The 19836-nt window shown below is 38.4% G+C and overlaps 1 long non-coding RNA gene across 1 annotated transcript in view; it reads left to right on the forward strand.

The window, feature by feature from the left end:
* The window catches only part of LOC120741739, a 431134-nt gene that overhangs the window by 261772 nt on the left and 149526 nt on the right, over positions 1-19836 (forward strand). The window contains exon 10 of the long non-coding RNA XR_005697678.1: positions 11656-11721. This is a non-coding gene — a long non-coding RNA (uncharacterized LOC120741739). The remainder of the gene's footprint in view (positions 1-11655; positions 11722-19836) is intronic.

Genomic DNA, 19836 nt, shown 5'->3' on the forward strand with positions numbered 1-19836 from the left:
CTGAAGTCCAGATGACTTCATGGACTCACTCATTTTGGATCATACTGAAGAAAAGTTATATATTTAAAAAAGGAGGACTGTCCATGGTATTACGGCTCATTGTCTGATGAGCAGGCAATTTCACAGTCATAACCTTAGGCATGCTTAGCTTAGCTTAGCTTAGTTTAGGCAACATCGCCTTAAAACTTTCTGACCCTCACCTTATTTTTAACATTGTCTCAGCTATGAGCTAAAACTGTTTTTGTGCCTCAAGTTTTGAGCTTTACCATTTTAACACTTGATCCAGTCAGTGTTGCCAACTTAGCGACTTTGTCGCTATATTTAGCAAGTTTTCAGACCCCTTTAGCGACTTTTTTTTCTAAAAAGCGACTAGCAACAAATCTGGCGACTTTTTCTAGTGGTATTGGAGACTTATTTATGACGACTTTTTGACGTGAAAGGGCGTGTTGCTCTTACTCTTAACAAGCAGCGGGTGCTGCCGTGGGCACCACACCCGTGCTAAAGCGTTCACGGGCGGAGGATAGTCCTCCCCCAGCTGCAGGAGATGTTCACACCTATGCGTCCAAACTGCAAATGAACCGCGCATGAGTGAAGCCACTGCTCCCGCACTGACTGTAACGCAGTCAGTTCTTCTTTTACTGTTATGCTGTTTTGTGGATCACAAGGTTTAAAACTACTTATAAACACACACACAAAGAAACTCCACCAGAGTGCCTATTTCAGGTCACTTTTGCCGGTTGAAGCCCGGATAAAGGAGCAGGGTTGGAATTGTGACATTAAAAAACAATAATTGCTAAAAGACATTTAATTTGTAGTTTTAAATAAATTCTAAATGCATTTAGGATGTTTTGTTGCTCACTTTATGTCTCTTCCACGATGTTATTTCTCTCTCCAGCAGTGTAGGTTACAATCAGAGATGGGCAGTAACGCGTTACTTGTAACGCGTTACTGTAATCTGATTACTTTTTTCAAGTAACGAGTAAAGTAAGGGATTACTATCACAAAATCGGTAATTAGATTACCGTTACTTTCCTGTAGGAACACTGCGTTACTGCGTTACTAAAACCGTGATTTTTTTTGCGAGAATGTCTCATGACAATGACGTAAGCGAGTGCAATATATCGAGTGCGAGAGAGAATATGAGCGTGCAGCGTTTAAAGCGTGGACGTACTGACCTTACTTTGAGTTTGATTCCATAAAAAGTGACAAAAACATTAGTGTCCGTTGTGAGTGGGAAGAAAACTTCTTTTTACAGCAAAAAAAAACCCCTAAACAAGCACCGAGTGCGCAACGACATAATGTGAAATTCACAGAGAAACTCGTGGATTCTTCCACTGACCACGGCACACCTGCACCAGGGTAAACCTCCGCCTACCCAACTCCTGCTTTACAGGTGAAAACAGAGCAAAAGGACTGCTAGTCTTTGATTTTGTTTATTTTCTGCTGTGTTTTACTTGCATCTATTTGAAAGACCGAGTGTAAACACAAAAAAATATTTTTATTTTATGTGCTGGAATGTGCAGAAAATAGGTTTAAATGTTAAACTAATTTCTTCAAGTCAGAGAATGTTGCATGTAATTTAATTTTTACTTGATGCATAGTTAAAAGATTAAAACTGATAAAAGAAGTTAAAAAAAAAGAGACTTTTCCATTTGATTACATTTTGTATGATGGATTATGCAGAAAAAGTAGAATTGGGCTGAAAGATCTCTCGCTTTATTACCTATTCAGGCTGTAAATCGTCTTTTTAAAAAGTAACTAAGTAACTAAGTAACTAAGTAATTAATTACTTTTGAAAATATGTAATCAGTAAAGTAACAGGATTACTTTTTTGGGGAAGTAATCAGTAATTAGCTACTGAATACTTTTTTCAAGTAACTTGACCAACACTGGTTACAATTACATTAGCATGACCAATTATGCAAATTAGGTGATGGCGTCATTTAGCGACTTCTAGCGACTTTTAAGACAGCCGATAGCGATTTTCCTTACTGAGGAATTGGCAACACTGGATCCAGTACACCATAGAGCAGCAACCAGCTAACTTCATGGCTTTCTGTGCTTAACTGCTAAAAGAATTAATATCACAAAACTGATATGTAGGACTCAGTTCAGCATCAGCAAAGATCATGGTAGAAGTATAACTTCCAACTTTCAGGTGTTATGACTGCTGAGTGGTGAAACATCTATATTGACGGCGAGTTAGCGTACATGTGGTTTATCTGCTCTGTTTAGCCTAAATAGCAAATGCTCTGGACCAGAAAAATAAAGCAAAGCACTTACACAACCAATTAGACTACAAAGGCTGGAATTACAGGGAGGACTTTTCAAATTAAAATAGATTAGAGTATTAAAGTTTTCATTGGTAGTGTTTTTATGACTAAAACAATTCCACTAAGCTACCAAACATGCAAAGATGCCTTTCCTCTCATAATGTGTGTTTTACCAACTTAGTTTGAAGTTAGTATCAAACATCATTGTTCTTCCTCTTCAGCCAGAGATCAAAAAGAATCACAAACAACTTTGTGATTTATTTGGAGATATTCTATGTAATGATCCATTACGGAATATCTAAGGGGACGTCTGTACAGAGGAAACATGTTGGAGGCTTCGCCAAAAGCCTCTTTGTTGTACTTATGTAATTGTCATGTTCATAGGGAATTTTTATTGAAACAATAACAAAGCGCATGTCCACAAATTAGCTTCACTTTCTCCCATTCAACTTCTCATTGTCTGCAATGCCTGTGAGGGCTTACAATAATGGATGATTGGAGAGGAGAAAGGAAAAGCAGTATGCTGTGTGTGTGTGTGTGTGTTTGTGTGTGAAGGGGAAAGCATGTTGGCAGTGTGGTAAAGAAAAGCCTGCTGGATTGTTGGAGCACAGTGGAAGGATGCCTGCCAGTTTCTACGCCACCGGGACTCTCTGACCTGCGCTTCTGTGTGTTGTGTTTGATTGTGTGTATGCAGCTGAACTCAACAACAGAAAACCTCTGCCTGCTCCAGCATGCGTTCACACTGTGTGTGTTTGCTGTTTCACTGAGTGTGAAACTATGTGTTTCTACCCTGCGTTCAATTTGTGCTTAAGCCGTGTGCACCTGCGTATTATATTGTGTGTGTGTGTGTGTGTGTGTGTGTGTGTGTGTGTGTGGGAGGCAAGCAGATGAAGACGGTGCTTGCCTCATATTCAATGTGATCTGCAGCCTCACCTCTGTCATTATATTTAGCATACGATCCAGCTCCGTGTTTCATTATGCATTCCCATCTACTGCTCTGTGGTGTGAATCTTACATCTCAATTAGCCTCTGTGTTCTGGACATAAAATGCATTATTTGTGGCAAGAAATGGAAGACCAAAGCAATTCAAACTTGCAACTAAAGTGCACATGAATGACCCATCGTAATTTAGTCTCACACATACACATAATGTGTGCACAGCGATTTAAAAACATCCATTAGTGTTTTTTTGTTTGTTTGTTTGTTTGTTTGTTTGTTTGTTTTGGGGGGAGTTTTGTCCTCGTTTCACACAGATGCAGCTACAGTTAATGTGAGCATGTGATGTATTTTTTTTTATTTACATATTAAGTACATCTACTGAACCCTTAAAACAAGATCTAAACTTTTCTAAGACACTCTCCTCAGTAGTCATGATTTTGCTTCTCTGCTACACAGAAATATTTAAGCTTTAGCTTGTCAAAGGACCCCTTGATCCCATTTCAGCACACAAGTAAACAACAAAACCATAACTTTTTACCCAAGCTAACCAATTACTTTTTCATCCCTGTTGTTCACGTAATAATTTTTAGTGTCTAAACCTAGCCAATGAGACACAAACCACAGGAAACTGGCTGACAAACGTAAGGGACATTTAGCAGTATTATAGTGACGAGAACCCATTAAAGGTCACTTCAAGGGACAATGGGTGAAATAACCACTGGTGATGTAACATGGGCGGGTCCTGATTTGAACTTTTCTCAACTTTTTCTCAGTCTTGTCTACTGACATATGACAGGTTTACCTTTAAGCAACCCAACACCTATTTATTCCACCACCGTTCTAGCTTCCTGAGCGGACATTGTTGCTTTTTAAAACACCACTCTCATCAAAGGATCCCTGGCCATGCCAGAACAGTGCCATACAATGTTAATGGGTTAAAAGATGTCAATTAATAAGACTAAATAAACCTCAACACCTATACCTGCCAGCTGGCAAAGCTGGGTGTATTTGGAGATATTGCTATTTGATTTTTATATCAGTTTTCCCTTTTACATTAAATGTGCAGCAGTGTGCTGTCAGTTGTGATGCTGACACTTATTGTCATGAAGCGACGGGGGGTATTTGGTTTTAGTTGTGTTGGCTATCACAGTGAGAGAATTTGGAGTTTGATCCTCTACACCTTCATACATGTCGGCAAGAACGTCTGAGAATTTTTGTTTAAATTAAGGCTTAGATCCAAGGAATGTGCTGCTTCCAGTCTGTACTGTACCAGAGAAAATGATGTGAAACTTTAGTAAAGAATGAATATTTTGAAATCCTTACATTCACTTTGCAGAAAATCCTGGAATCAAAATCAAATAAAACCAAAACTATCTCTACAGTCATTAGGAGTAATCGAGAAAATAAGCTTTTCGTAATTTAGATCAAGTGACCCTTTAAACACAGACCATGCCTTTGTGGTGATAGTCTGCAGCTTCACTAAGAACAGCAGAGGATTTGATGTCTTGCTCAAGGGCACCTTGACGGTAGTTGTTCAAGGAGGAAGCGGCTTTACTCGAGTCACAATCCAGGCTCAAAATGCTGCCCACGTCACGTCAGCATAATCTTGGATCCTTGCCCAGACAGTTTTCCTTAATCTCACATTACCATATCTTTTATACAGAGCTATATGAACCTCTGAAATGGTAGTGAAAAACCTAGATATACATGCACACATACCCTATACCCTGCTAGTTGTCTCTTGGTGTTATGGGCAAGAGTCTGATTTTGCCTTTTTATCAACACACTATAAAAAAAAATGCCAGCAATATGACAAACAATTTCTTTTCAATTATACCATCTAACTTCTAAGCTGACTCTTAGCACCTTAGCAGAGATTGTATTTCAAAAATATGTTATTTGTTTAAACCCTAAAATTACCAGGTGGAAAGTTAAAAGTACACAGCAAATTCAAAAGTGTTAAATATTTTGGTGTTAATAGTCTTCTTGCAAAAGTAGAGTTAATTTTACTCTAAGTAGAGTCACATTCTTTTAATGTAACTCTGAGGTGTAAAATGATAGTAGTTAAAATCGAGTGTTAAAAATTAGTGTTTCTCTGTCAAATCTGGAGGTCTTACAATGGAAACATTAACTCTTGACCTCTTAACTCTGAACTCCTAGAGGGGCTATGACACCAATAGAGTAAATTCACAGACTCCGCCCCCAGCACGGCTCCAATCGAAGCTGAAGTGAAGCCGTTTCAGAACATTTTGCTCTACGTATTTGAGTTGTTTGCCATGCTTGGTAAGTCATTTTTTCAAAGATTGTTTCAATTATTATTATGAGCTTTTACTTCTGTGGCTCTTTGGAGTTGAGACAAAGCTGTGTGAAAGGCATTAGCCATGTTGCTCGCTGATAGCATAATATTCTGTCTTAGCTAGCTGAAAGGTATTGTTTGCGGGCAAATACCACAGCCTTGAAAAAAAGCTTGCATGTGAATTTTCAGTCAAACTTTTGGTCAAATACAAATAAAACAATGTCTATAATGTGAAATGTTGGTATAATGGTGCTACTTGAAGCCTGAAAACGATCGCCCATTTAAAAAAAAAAAAAAAAAAAAAAAACCACGAGCAAACAGCAGTAGCAGACGTCCTGACTGGGTTCTACGTTAGCATAGATCCCTCCAGAGTTTTGTGCACACGGTTTAGGTAAAAATGAAAAAGGTTGAGGTTTTACATTTAGTTCAGTATTACCTGTTGCCTGTGTCCTTGTCTTTTGGGAAAATACTTTACACAAGTAATGGCTCAAAGAGGATTCCTTTTTTTTTTTACTGTGCTGCAATTGTTTACTGGATTATTTGTGCCATTAATTAGTGTCAACTAATTTTTATTCAATCTCCGCACAGGATATGCTTGTGAAGATGGAATATGGGGGAGAGCAGAAGTGCGTTGAAGTTCCACAAAGGGATGAATGAAGGACATGCATATTGTATTGAAGAAATAAGTGATGAGAATGCTGTTATTTGCATTTACCATGTCAGACCTTTTGATAAACAAAATTCTAATGAAAGTGAGAACATGTACACTGTTACATCTTTCAGAAAATGTTTTGAAATTGTGGTGCACAGTTCAGAATAAATGTTTTTCAAAAACCATTGCGTCTTTTTAGTAAATGTTTATTTCCAAAAGAAATTTCTAGAAGTTCAGAACAGTAAAATTCCCGCTTTTTAGAATGAATTAGAAGATAACTCTTACGTAGTTAAACTAAAATACTCTTTGAGAGTTAATATATAAACTCTTAACACCAAGTGTTAAATTATCAACTCCAGACAGATTTGGTGTTTAACACTAAATCAGAGTTAACGTACCAACTCTCCAAAAAGAGTTAAATTAACACTCTCTGGTGTGGACCCATATAGACACTTTAATAGTGTTGAAATCAAATCCGACAGTGTTAATTTGGACATGCTAGATTTGCTGTGTATGGTGCTTTGATCATGTTAAAAATAAATAAATATTAAAATTAGCAAATGCATCACTTTAAAAAATAAATAAATGAAAAGATGAACTAAAAGGTCTGGATGATAACCTGATACAAACCGTACTCTTAACCCTAGATATATCACCAGTAACCTGGCGTTAAGAGGTTAGTCTGACCGTTTTTAGAAATGTACAAAAAAAAGCTTATATCCACAACCAATACTGTAAGCAGTATCATCCTAATATACAAATCCAAAGAAATACAGTAAATATGCCGAGGAGTCTACTATCTTGTTCCAACATCTGGTTTTAACAGAAGTCCACGTCTGGAAGAAAGGTCGCCATGTAGATTGCTCAATCAGACAAGACCTGGCAATCCCAATATCAGGTACCTTACTACAGTTCTCGCCAATGTGGTCCTGTAAATTATCTTCATTTAATATTGAAAAGACCTTCAGATTGTCCAGTTTCCTGAAATAACTGCAGTAGTCCTGTAGCAAATGTGTTAAAGAAAGTAATAATGAGATTCTAATGGTTTCTTTTTTTGATATTTTATAAAATATTAATACATACATTGGTTTTACAAAGTTTTTTTTTTTTAACAGAAGATCAGAGAAAGACCAGTGAAACAATAACTAATTAGGTGTCTGAACATGCTGCACAAGTTATAACACTACACAGTCACTTATTACTTTTTTGGTCATAGTTAGATTAGTTAGTTTTATTCGTATTTAACAAAAATAAGAATGAAAAGTGTTACACAACCAAAATCTACCAGAAGCAGATACTTTTGATATCTTTGTTTTTGGACACACAACCGCAACAACTCATATTGGAAAGTTTTCATGTCCGTTTTCTGTCTGCTTGGTAATGACTCACATTTATGAAGTTCATTCAGGCCGGTACATCCAGTCCCATGAAAAATAAAAGAACTGTGAGCTGAGAGCATGTTAATGACATAAAAAATGAGTGGTTTTGTTTTGATAGAATACTATCCAGTACATGTTGATTTTATTGAGTCAGTTCTAGTTTAACAACCCAAAGTTAAAGTGGCTCAGGAGATATAATCTGTACGAGAAATAACACCTTGTATCCTTAAAGTCTAATTTGTGTTCCCTCGTGATGCCTCATTAAAAGAAAAAGTTATGCATTACAATTAGGAGACAGGGTTGAAACCAAATGACGGCAGTATGCGTCTTCATTTGCCCTCCTAAGCCTTTGGCTAGCGATGTTCACTGACCTGTCACAGTCAGCCTGGCTCACCTTCTCCAACAGGGCCCGACAGCTGACACTAGCGCTCCCCTCCTCTTCTCTTCCTAATGTGTTGTGATAAGGAGCTTATGTGAGGTTTCCAAGGCAAGATTACCCCCTCAAGGTATTTTAACAGTCTGCCGTATGTGGGCGTACGTTTCATGATCACTTCCATGCAAAGGTGACGCTAGCAAGCAAAGATGTTGACCAGGAGAGGGGGGTGGGTGATGTTTACACGTTAACCTGGTCTGAAAGACAAAGCTCGGAGAGGCCAAAGCCCGAGGACATGACAGAAGTGATTTCCATTGTTTTTCTGACACGCAGGGACATGTGGTAGCCTGTAGCTGTTGCAGGGATCAGCTGTCCGCATGCTTTTTGATTGCATGAGTCTGCCAGCAGGCTTTGCTGAAGTGAACGCAGTTATTGATTTTAATTGGGTGCATGCCCTTCTGAACCCCCCAAAAATAAATACCAAAAGCAGATGTGCCGATCCGGTGAAGTGCTTTCTCGTGATCCTACGTCAGTAAGACACAATGGAAAAGGATATTCTAGCATCCTAATCTTTGACAGCATTTCAGCAGCAATCAGTTCCACATGCAAGCAGTGGCACTAATGCCACAGAGTTTACATCGACAGATTGTGATGGTTTTCTTCTTTGTCTATATGCTTCGAGCAACTGGCTTCTACGTGAGTGTGTTTCGTGGAAATGCGTGTGCGTCTTGATGCAGACCCCACATGTGTAGCATGCTGGCATGTGAGCGCTGATCCCCTGAGCTCAGACTCTAAGATGTCGATAGCCAACCTGTAAATGACAGGCACAGAGGGAGTGTGTTTAGCAGTTTTGCTGGATCTTAAAAAGGTCACATACGCACACACAGACATGCACAAAGTCACATACACACATATATAAAAGGACATGCCAAGATGACCCCCTTTGTCACCTCCATCTAGGGCCAAATTACTACTTTGTGCAGTATTTTTTTAAGCTTGCTGAAGTTTCGGTTACTTTTAAAGCAAATCCATCATTCACATTGTTCTAATAATATCTGGTTACGACAGGAAACTCTCAAACTTTGCAGCTGCACCAAATCAAGTTGCTGCTGTCTTGGGAAGACACTCCAGCTCAAATTTGGTGGATTTGACTACAACTGAAGGATTATGACTGGTCTGTTGGCTGAGAGAAGTCTGTGACCCCTTGGGCCTATAAGAGACTTTGAAAACTCACTGGATAAAGAAATCAATTAAAAACTGCATTTTCACACAAATAGAAATTAGAAACATAAAACCTGTTTTTCGAAGAACTTTCTTCCCTCCTGTGGGGTTCTAAACACTGAAACGTATAAGTCGACTGAGGCTGCATATTACACACAGTTTTAGTGCTGGAGGCGATGGAGCAGTGGCCAGATACCACTTTTTTATTTGGGCTCTAATGTTCATAGAAACAGTGTGGCTGTGGTTTTGCTGTTCTGTGGGAGTGATTTTGATTAGTTTCAGTATATCAATTCATGGTGATGAAACTGTAGAAATACATTAAGTTTCTTTCTTAGCAATGCTGGCCGTGAGGCTCAACAGTGTCATTTGGCTGAGTGACTGTGAAACCACTTTCTAGTCCAGGATGCAATTTTTCAGCAGCTGCTGTATGGACTGACTGTCACGTGTCAACAAGTAGTTGCCGGGATGAAGCAGAGTAGTTTGGGTGATTCCTTGACTTTTCAGTTAAATCCTTGATTGTTTGTTTGCCTTAAGCACACACACCCAGAAACTCCAAAAAAAAGTTTAACACAAACGAAAAGAAAAAAAGTAAAGATTGAAAAAACACTTTGTGCTGTCTGTCTTTTATTCTTTTATACACTTTCTCTGCACATCTTCACCTCCGTGCACTCTTTCCTGCCTCGAGAAGTCTGAAATATCATTACTTTTATAGTGATTAAAATATTTACCGTTAGAAACACAACGGCTGAGAATGATGAGCTGTGGTGGAATTTTTTTAGAGCTGTTCCTTTACTAAGTACCAATGCTACACAGGGAGATCGTGGCTCAAGAGTTGGGAGTTCGCCTTGCAATCGGAAGGTTGCCGGTTCGAGCCCTGGTTCGAACAGTCTCGGTCGTTGTGTCCTTGGGCAAGACACTTCACCTACCGCCTACTGGTGTTGGCCAGAAGGGCCGATGGCACGATATGGCAGCCTCGCTTCTATCAGTCTGCCCCAGGGCAGCTGTGGCTACAACTGTAGCTGCCTCCACCAGTGTGTGAATGGGTGGATGACTGGGTATGTAAAGCGCTTTGGGGTCCCTAGTGGGGACTAGTAAAAGCGCAATACAAATACAGGCCATTTACCATTATATACACAGTTTATTATTGCTAAAAAGAGAGAGAGAGAGAAAAAAGTAGCTATTCTACAGACAAATGGTCTCCACTTCTCCCCAGTCTTTTATAGATTACTATTATTGCTGCTGATGTTTAAAGTTGAGCTCTTTATTATTTATTTTTTCAATGTGTCACATTCTATAAAATCAAGTTTACAGTGTGTCTAAAACGAGCTTTTAATAAACCTAGAAAACCAGACCTCCGCATTGATTAAATACACCATATTAAATATATTAATAAAATGTAAAAAAATAAAATAAAATCTCAGCTGAATGAAAAGCCATGAAATAAAAGGTCTACAGGGGGGGTTTAACATCATTAATGGAAAACTGAGGGGGTGTATTTATCAAAACCGTCGATTAAACTTTACGTATCTGGTTAAAAGTCATCACTTATAGATTGTGGTTGAGCCTGTTCATTCTCAGTGTCTGGAGTTGAGGTTCCCGCTCAGTCATCAAGGCTTTCACTGGTAATATGTTAAAGGAGTTTTTATTTTCTAAATGTATTTTTGATACTTTCTTCACACTCCAATCTAACTCCTACATCGAATATGTTAGCCAAGATGGCTTGCAAGACAAAACTTTTTCTGGTAATTTACACATTTACTTGTTACACATATCTGTGCATGAGTACAATAACTCATAGCAATGAAAAGAAGAGCAAGGGACAGCTTGTTTAAATTCAATTCATGTTCATTTTATTTAGAAAGCACCAAATCACAACAACAGTTGCCTCAGGGCTTTAGCATGCTGGTTTTCTCTCAGAGACATCAGCACTGATGCCACCAGTGCTAGCTACCTTTTAGGTAGGGCTAAAATCCCACATTTTCTTGTGTGTTTAGTGTTTATGCGTTACAACTTCTCATCTCCACTGTAGAAGAATTTAGTAAAATATGTGGTCAGAGAATTGTGGCAAGTTCCAGATGTTCACAAATGCAGTAGCTAGCATGACAATCATAAGATGCTGTAAACATCCTTTTTGTTAAATGTACAACTCAGAGTGTTCGATTTGAAACGTTTTCCTCTTGAAACTCACTGTATGTGTGCACTGTGTGAAAGACTACATGAGAACTCCACTTGTAATTTTGCATTTATGTTATTTTCACTCAATTTTTGTTGATGTTGAATGATGAAAATGACTTGCTTAGGTTTAGGAGTAGATAACGCTGTGACTTAAAGTCAAGCATTGCAGCATTCGCTCAGTTCCCTGGCGGACTACTCGTGCCCTTACATACTAAAGTTTTGTCACTGGGGACCAAGGGACCTACTAAACAATTAGCTCTGGTTCAAATTCCACTTCTGGTGTAAAAACATGCAGTATAACAGTAATGCAGTACTAATGCATGCACTTTTTTTTTTCTTTGGTCGAGCGGTTTTCCTTCTCTGATGTCCTCCCCGAGCACTGGAAAGAGCACAGATCGAGCCAGCACAGACAAGTAAGTGAGAACATTTCATAAAAATCAATATGAACCAATGTTAAATTATGACATGTTACAGTAGACAGTAGTATAGCAGCTCTTTATGTTGTGCTTGCACTTGTGGCATCACCTGTGTATGGTGTCACTGGTGCCGCAGCTCTCTTGTTTTTTTCTTCTGTTTGTTTCTTTTCTTTTTTATCTTTCTCCACCATCCTCCCTCCATCTCTGTGCTGCCAAGCCTGAGCTTGGTGGAAGAAGAACAGAAAAAAAACAAACTGAGAATGAGAAAAAGAAAGAGCGAGAGAGGGAGGGAGATCGGATTTCCATTCCACATTGGATCACTGGAGTGGAGTCTAAAACCACAGAGTGCGCTGGCACTGGACAAAAAGGCTGGATTCAATAAATATGTGGACTAAGCCCTCCTATTCAGACCCTGCAGTATTGAGTTCCTTATTTAGGTCATTTAGACTGGGCAAAATTGATACAGTATGCAGCTCAAATCTATAGCTCTATTTTTTTTCTTCTCCTTTTCTCTCTGTCTTTGCCCTTCTAAATAAAAAAGAGATGAGAGGGAATCCAGTGTGTGGGAGTGCAAGAATGGCAGCTAGAGAAGGAGCAACAGAAAAAAAAATAGGCAGGGGGATTTTTTCTTTTCTGTGCAACACTGGGAATGTTTGTGTATTTTGAGAAGAATGACAAAGACAAAAGAGAAGCAAAAAATTAGGCAGAGTTCACGTAAAGGAAAAAGAGATTGAATGAAGGAGATTAAGACAGTGATCCAAAGACAAAGTGTGTGTGTTTGTAGGAGAAAGGTGGTATTTTGACATTTTATTAGAGTCTCAACGAGGTCTGCACAAGACAATGCTCTCCTGCCTCCTCGTTTAGCCTGATCTTAATTGGCCATTAGATTGAAAAATAGCCCATACCTCCTCCACCTCCTCCTCTGTGCTCTTCCTCTCCTCCTCTACTCTGCAGCTTCAGAGCTGATTAGACTTTTGATTTACTAATAAACACAGAGAAACAGATTAGCTGCAGAGCGGCGGTGGCAACAGCCAAGCTTTACTGTGCCCGGAATAGGAAACTACCCGCTGCGGCCTCTGAAATGCTTGCTGAAAGCTAGCTAAATTTAGTTTAGTCTTCTAATTTAAAGTGCTCTGATACTAAAATTAACACTGACAACTGGTATCTCTTTGAATAGGGATAAACTGGTCTTCACATCTCATGGAAACGTACAGTTTGGGGGTTTTGGTTTTTTTTTTAAACATGACACAATCAAAGTATTTTCTGGAACTTGCAAAGTTTCATTCCCCGATGCCAAGCCATTTTAAGAATATATTAACCTGCTGTTTTGTTTGTTTTGTTTTGTCACCCTTATCTTCCATAGCTGCAGATGACTATGCTTTGTGCTTTTTCTTTCTACAAAACTCACACTGGCCTCTTATGATAAATAAGACATTACCCACAATGAGAGGAACTCAATCAGCGCTTGTGTTGGCTGAGAGTGAGAAAGACAGGGATAATTACTCACTAAATAGGCAATCACCGAGGTGGCGCCCACACAATCAAGCCTGCATGTGTATTTTGGGGAGCCTTCACAGAAATGCCGGCCAAAAGCCTCAGAAAACGACGAACCAAGCAATAAAGTAGGCAAACAGCAGTCCCATCGGGCTAATGCTGTAAGCACGGGTCACAGGTAGGGCTTGAAAGTGTTTTTTAAAGGGCTGTAATTCAGACTGCAAACTCATGTCCGATTGCAAAGCGAGAAGAGACAGTCCTGCATCATGAGTAATGGACGAGCACGTTCCTCTTCATCATTCATTCCAAGCGGCAATTGAGTTTCGGTTGTGTATATTCTGTGTTGGATTTTGTGTTCATTTTCTTCTCCCACACCTTCTGTGAATATATCTGTTTAGTGGCTACATAGGGATTTTCTGGAGTCATAAACTTGACTGATGACTAGACTGACAAAGAAAAAGTGGAGAGCGCAGACTGTATATGGACAAAGCCACAGTGTCATCTGCCAGTTTGGACTTCCGTTTCAAAGCTTTGAGTTTGACTTTCTAGCCATCCTGACTGTTTCTATAATGCTCAACACTATTGCTTGCTACCTAGCTTTGTTACTAAGGCATATCTATAATTCATTGTAGCATTAAACTGGGTGCTAACTTTGGGGAAGTGGAAGACTGGAAATCAGGCCTTAGATGTATTTATTTCTGCCATAAAGTGTGACATTTTTAGCACAGTTGTGGAGCCAACCTTAAGGAAACTACCACTAATACTAGGAGAAAGACATGCAGGTAGCAGAAGGACTAGGAAATGTTTTAATTTGTTAAGTTTGCTGAATTATTTTGATGAGTCAAGTTCTTTTGAATTGCCTTTTTTGTTTTTGTTTTTAAACGATTTTTTATTTAATTGCTTTGACTGACTAAAAATAAGTTATGCTGTTGTGTAGATAATAATTGTCTAATTCAGTGCTGTTTCTGTCTACTTGCTCCCAGCTGTGGCAAAATTTTTATCTTACAGACAATTACCATTTTCAATCCTCTTGAAAACCTTAAATGATGATGCATACAAAACTCACTTTACTCGGGCACAGTAATGACAGCTGACTGTGGAGCATTTCAGTACTTCTACCACCAAGCACTTTATTGTCTTTGAAACACAAATTGTTTGTAAGGTAGTTAAACAACTTGACAGTTAGTAATGGTGGCCATAGCTTTTATGAGTCTCAAGTCTCTTTATTTGAACAGACATTGCATATATTTGAACACACTTTAATAAGAGACCTTCCTCTTTTCTGAACTACTCTGCTGTCAGTGCTTTTTGCACTAAATGCAAAGTAAACCTGACACCATGTCTTCCTGCTGTTAAGATGAATTCTCACTAAAAGCCTCCCAGTGACTAAATGACTACAAAGGCACAATCCATCGTCTTTGATGGTCTTTTAATATGAAAAAAAAAAATCTTCAAAAAGAGTATTCCTTTATATTGACAGCAGCTTAACAGTGATCAAGAAAATGCTCGAATCAGAACCTAGAGGAATGTATTTGAAGATGAAGGCAGACAGTATTTCTCACAACTAAAGATTGGTCAGTATGCTTGAATATGTATCATAAAGATGTGTACATTTCACCGTGTAATATAGAATATTGGAAGTTATAGCTGTTGCCCACAATTTGTGAACATCACCTTTCCTTTCAAAGTGGCCAGAATTTCTTCACTAGTCTTAAGTGCTTTAGCTGAGCAGTTTTTAGTCAACTAGTCCAAGCCCAAAAGAACCTCTATAAACGAGGCACTTTTTTTTAATAGTTGTTGGATTCTGAAATGGTAAATTGGTCCACAAGGCTGTCCTGATGTGTCTTAGAGGGAAGATTTAGCAGAAAGTCCGGTAGTGTGGCGTGGGCCATCACCTACCAGGATAGATCACACTGAAAACCTTCATGGTTTGCACTGGCAGACTGTGTGGAGGGAGGACGAGGACCCAAATGCAAGCTGAGCTGTTTGTTTGTGGCTGGTAAAAGGTACAAAACAAAAGGCAGATGCACACTGAGGCAAAACTAACTGGGACTAAACTAGGAAAAACTAAATGTTAAACACAAGAGACAAAGAACAACACCTTGATCATTATAAAAACATGGAGGCATGGAAACATAATGAGAACTAAACAGACGATCTGACAATGAACAAAGGAAGACAGAGGACTTAAATACACAGAAGGGTAATAAGCGAAGTAGAAACACGTGGGGAACACACAAATGAATACGACCCCACAGCAAAACTAAACTCACTGAACATGGAAACACGAGACTGTCAAAATAAAACAATATAATGAAATATAATGAGATGAAGACTGTGACAACGTGACATGGACAACACAGACATGAAACACATAGCAGACTGGGCAGATGACACACAAGGAGAGGAACATGGAAACAGAGAAGGGGAACAAGACATAACTCGAAAACAACACATAAACAAGGAAGCATGGATTAAACTTTAATTAAACAAAACCTAACTAACACATGCTAATAATAACACTAGAACTTACCATTAGTCTGATACATCATAAGAAATCAGACATACAAAATACACTCAAAATGCTAAAAATGCCAAGTGCCCTGACAGAAAACACAGTTTTTGGCAACATCAGCAAAACCTTTGCTCATGTCCTGCCCGAGTTGAAAGATTTGACTCTCTGGAACTTTTCCAAAGGATTACTAAAGGATGTCCATCACCCATCACAGATGCACAAGTACAAGGAGACATAACAGGACTTCTACAGCATGATCAAAAAATAGCACCTGTGTTGAAAATAAAGTCAGCCACAGTCCAATAGCCAAAAACTAAACATTACTAGCTTTATAATCTTGTGATAGGATACAAAATTTTGAAGTATTCATGACCATGACAGGTAAACCCAGTTTTCCCATTTGATATTGGCTGACATGAGGTGCACGAGAAGTTGGTATTGAATGTAAGATTGGCTACATTTAGTCATTCGCAAAATTTTTCAGTCATGCATGCTTTTACCCACCTAAACATTGCAGACCAAGAACCCCACAAACCCAAATAACAATCTGCTGTCTCTCTCTCTCTCTCTCACACACACACACACACATATGGACACAGAAACAAAAACTGCTCTAGATTTGGTCGAGAATCACAACAAAGAGCCCAAGGCCTTCGAGGCAAACTCCTCAGATCCCAATCCCATTGAGCATCCGCGTGATACACCGAAAGCCCATCAAATCCGTGTTGCTTTGACAACTATGCCTAATTTTGGCAGCATTAAAACACTTTGTTCAACAACCTTTCAAAGAAACCCAAAGAGAAAAAAAAACCCTTGTAAAACTGTAAATTATTTTTATGCCGCATACAGCAAGTCCATCTAATCAAGTACAAATGGTGCTTAATTACTTTGACTAAAATATGAATCTATCAAATACAGACTCAGTATCTCCCTTGAACAGATAGTTAAGTGCATACAATTTAATGACAGTATCTGAATAGAAAGCATATTTGCATACTGTAATATACATTATTACTTAGCAATTATTAATTGGCATCTCGCCAGACAAGACAAGCTCCTCGGTGTGGGCGGGAGGGGATGTAGCTAATTTAAGTCTGTAAGAGACTCATCAAATTTGGCATGATCACATAATTTACTAAATGGTTATTGATTTCACTCAAGCTGTATCAGCAGCAAAATACCTTTCAGTTAACAGTGATAACACCGGTAAACTTTGTCTTTAAAGGTGCTGACACAGGAGAACCTCGGTTGAAAGCTATGTTCCTTTGTTAAGAAAGGCATGGTGGCATACGATGGGATGTGCTGCAGTTTTCCCTAATCCTATGAATCTTGCTTAGAAAAATACACTTCCAGCTTATATTTACATACTGAGATAAAGTTTTCCAGAGTGATATGTAATTCATGCGTTTTCCATGTCATGTGTATTAATGTGTTTTCCATTGCCCCCATTTCCTTATTTATGTTTGTTATTATGAGACGTGCTGTCAAATTTTCTGGAATGATTTGATATAGCCCTTGGCACGTACATTTGTGCTGCACCACACGGTGTATCTTTCTGTGTGCATGTGTGTGTGTGTCCTAGTTTAGCTTGCCTCACAGGTTGTTAAACAGGCGATTAGGTTCACAAGGCAACACCTTTTAAACTTTGACAACTGCATTTTCGTGGGTTTAAATAGAGTACCAGTGTGCTGCATATAACAGTGTATGGGTGCATTAGCGTACAAGTGTGGATGAGTGCACAGAGTATATACTTGTCTGTGTGCTAAAATCTACCTACCTGAACATATAGCTTACTAAAAGGGAACCATTTGTTGACTTTTAACTGGGGCTGCAAAGTGCAAGCTTTGCAGTGCAAGTTTTACTAATGGATTATTTATGTTAAGCATCAACAGTAAACTATTAAGAGGTACATTTTCCATAAAAGCTCTATTTTCCAACTTTTCAGCGATCCTTACTATTCAGTTAATATATCATAGTAAAGTATGTGGAAAACAGCAGAGGTTTAAAGTGAGCAGAAACACATTTCTCGTACGTTCAGTTAACGAGTTATCAAAATTGAATTTAATATATAATAACAAATAGCCAGTTAATTTTCCATGTGCTGAAGTCCGATCACCCTTCAAGCCTTAAAGAGAGGCAACAAATTGTAAAATAATATCCCACCTTTGCACACAACACACATCTTTTTTGCTGCTTCTCATGTCTGTCATTTTTCATGCTGCTGATATCAGTGGTCATGTTACCTGAGAAAGTACAGGTACATGTTTAAACAGCTCAAGTAATACACTAAACACAGCCTTTTCTGTTCACCTTGGCACATAGTCAGTGTGGCTAGCCAGTGGCATAGCTGCTGTATTTTCCAAAGAGGGAAAAAAATTGTTAATATCACCTCACTGTAAGAAAGAGAGGACAAGCGAGGTAGATTACACATTACTTCTAAGATAAGGACTGCTCAGTGTGAGCTTTGATACCTGAAACCTGAAAGTTAAGTTTCCCTTTTTAAACGTAATTAATCAGAAATTGATCCGATCTGTACATGATTACTGAATTTAACTGGCCACTGTATAATGTGAAATGACTGAAAAACAAACTGAAATATGATAACTGTGCAAAACGCCAAATACTTTAAACATACTGTGGTATGTTAACAGTAGTGGGCTTAAGTTTGAGTGGTCCAGGTCTGACTGTAAGATGATGATGCTCTTTAGCAGCACTAGCTAAATTTCACCTTTGCACTAGAGTTATAAAAAACAACTTTAATAGCTCACGTAACGTCCACTTATACATTTAGAAGGCAGCTGGCAAATCTAGAGCAACAAAACTCAGATACAGGAACAACACGCGTCATCTGGTCACAGCATGTCCACAAATGAAAGAAAGCTACTGCAAAAAAATCAGTTTAGGTGTCATTTTTCTTTATGCACTGCTACACTGAATCCTGGTTGGACTAATGTAGTCTAAACCTTTCTTTCTGGTCTCAGCAAGAATGACTTTAGCCTTTAACTTAAAATATTTGTTAGTAAGTTAAAATGTAGTTTGTAACATATTCCGTTAAGTTACTCAATGTCAGTAACACATTCAGAATACTTTGGATTACCTGATATATTGTCATGCTTTTTACAACTACATGAATGTACTGTGTGATTTATTACTTTTACTGAAGGCTACTCACTAGGGCTGGGTATCGTCACTGATTTCTAGAATCGATTCGATCCACGATTCAATTCTATTCGATTCGATTCAATTCGATTTTGAATCAGTCCAAAATATTATTATATGAACCATAATATATATAAAATTATGATAATTCACCTTCATATGTACTGTCAAAAGAACCCTCTAAGCCTTGTGAATGAATTATATAAATTTCAAAATTAAGAACAGATACTAAAGCAGTTACAATAATGTAATTTTTAATTAACATTAGTATATATTTATTTTCATACATACATTTCAAGTGGATCAGGGATCCAGTATATATAGAACACATCTTTTGTAAACATCAGTAAAACCTCAGAGAAATAGTGTCTCACACAGCTTTTCTGAAATCCACTATTGTGTTTTGGAGACACACAGGTTAACACAGCGTGTACAAGTGAACTGACAGAAACTGACCGATCAGAAAATGAAAAACTGCCTTTTAAAATACTTCAAAAAATGAAAACATACTGAACAGTATTGTAAAACCTCTGTGAAACTCATGCAATGGTCATGGTCCCTCCACCAGATCAAAGGATCCTCAGAAAGTGCAACAGGCTCAACGTCCCTGTATCGATTCACTTCTTCCTTTGCCTTCTGAGTTGGTGTTTTCTGTGGTGCTGTGGTTTTTGTTGAGTAGGCTGGCCCAAGGAGAAAAGTTAATGCAGAGTCCTTTGACCTCTTAATTGGAGGGGCATAATCCACTTCATCAACACCACCAAGAGAGATGTCGGGGACAGTTTCCTCAGATGTGTCACCATCAGACTGTCGCTGTAGAAAAATGAAAACTTAATTAATAAAGAAATTACTATTTATATTCTAACTCGAGTAGTGCAAAAAAACAATAATTTTTTTGTTTTTGTTTCTGTAACTCACAATAGCTGTGTCCACGTTCTCCAAACCTG

Source organism: Simochromis diagramma, unplaced genomic scaffold, assembly GCF_900408965.1.
Source record: "Simochromis diagramma unplaced genomic scaffold, fSimDia1.1 OVJJ01000486.1, whole genome shotgun sequence".
Lineage (NCBI taxonomy): Eukaryota > Metazoa > Chordata > Actinopteri > Cichliformes > Cichlidae > Simochromis > Simochromis diagramma.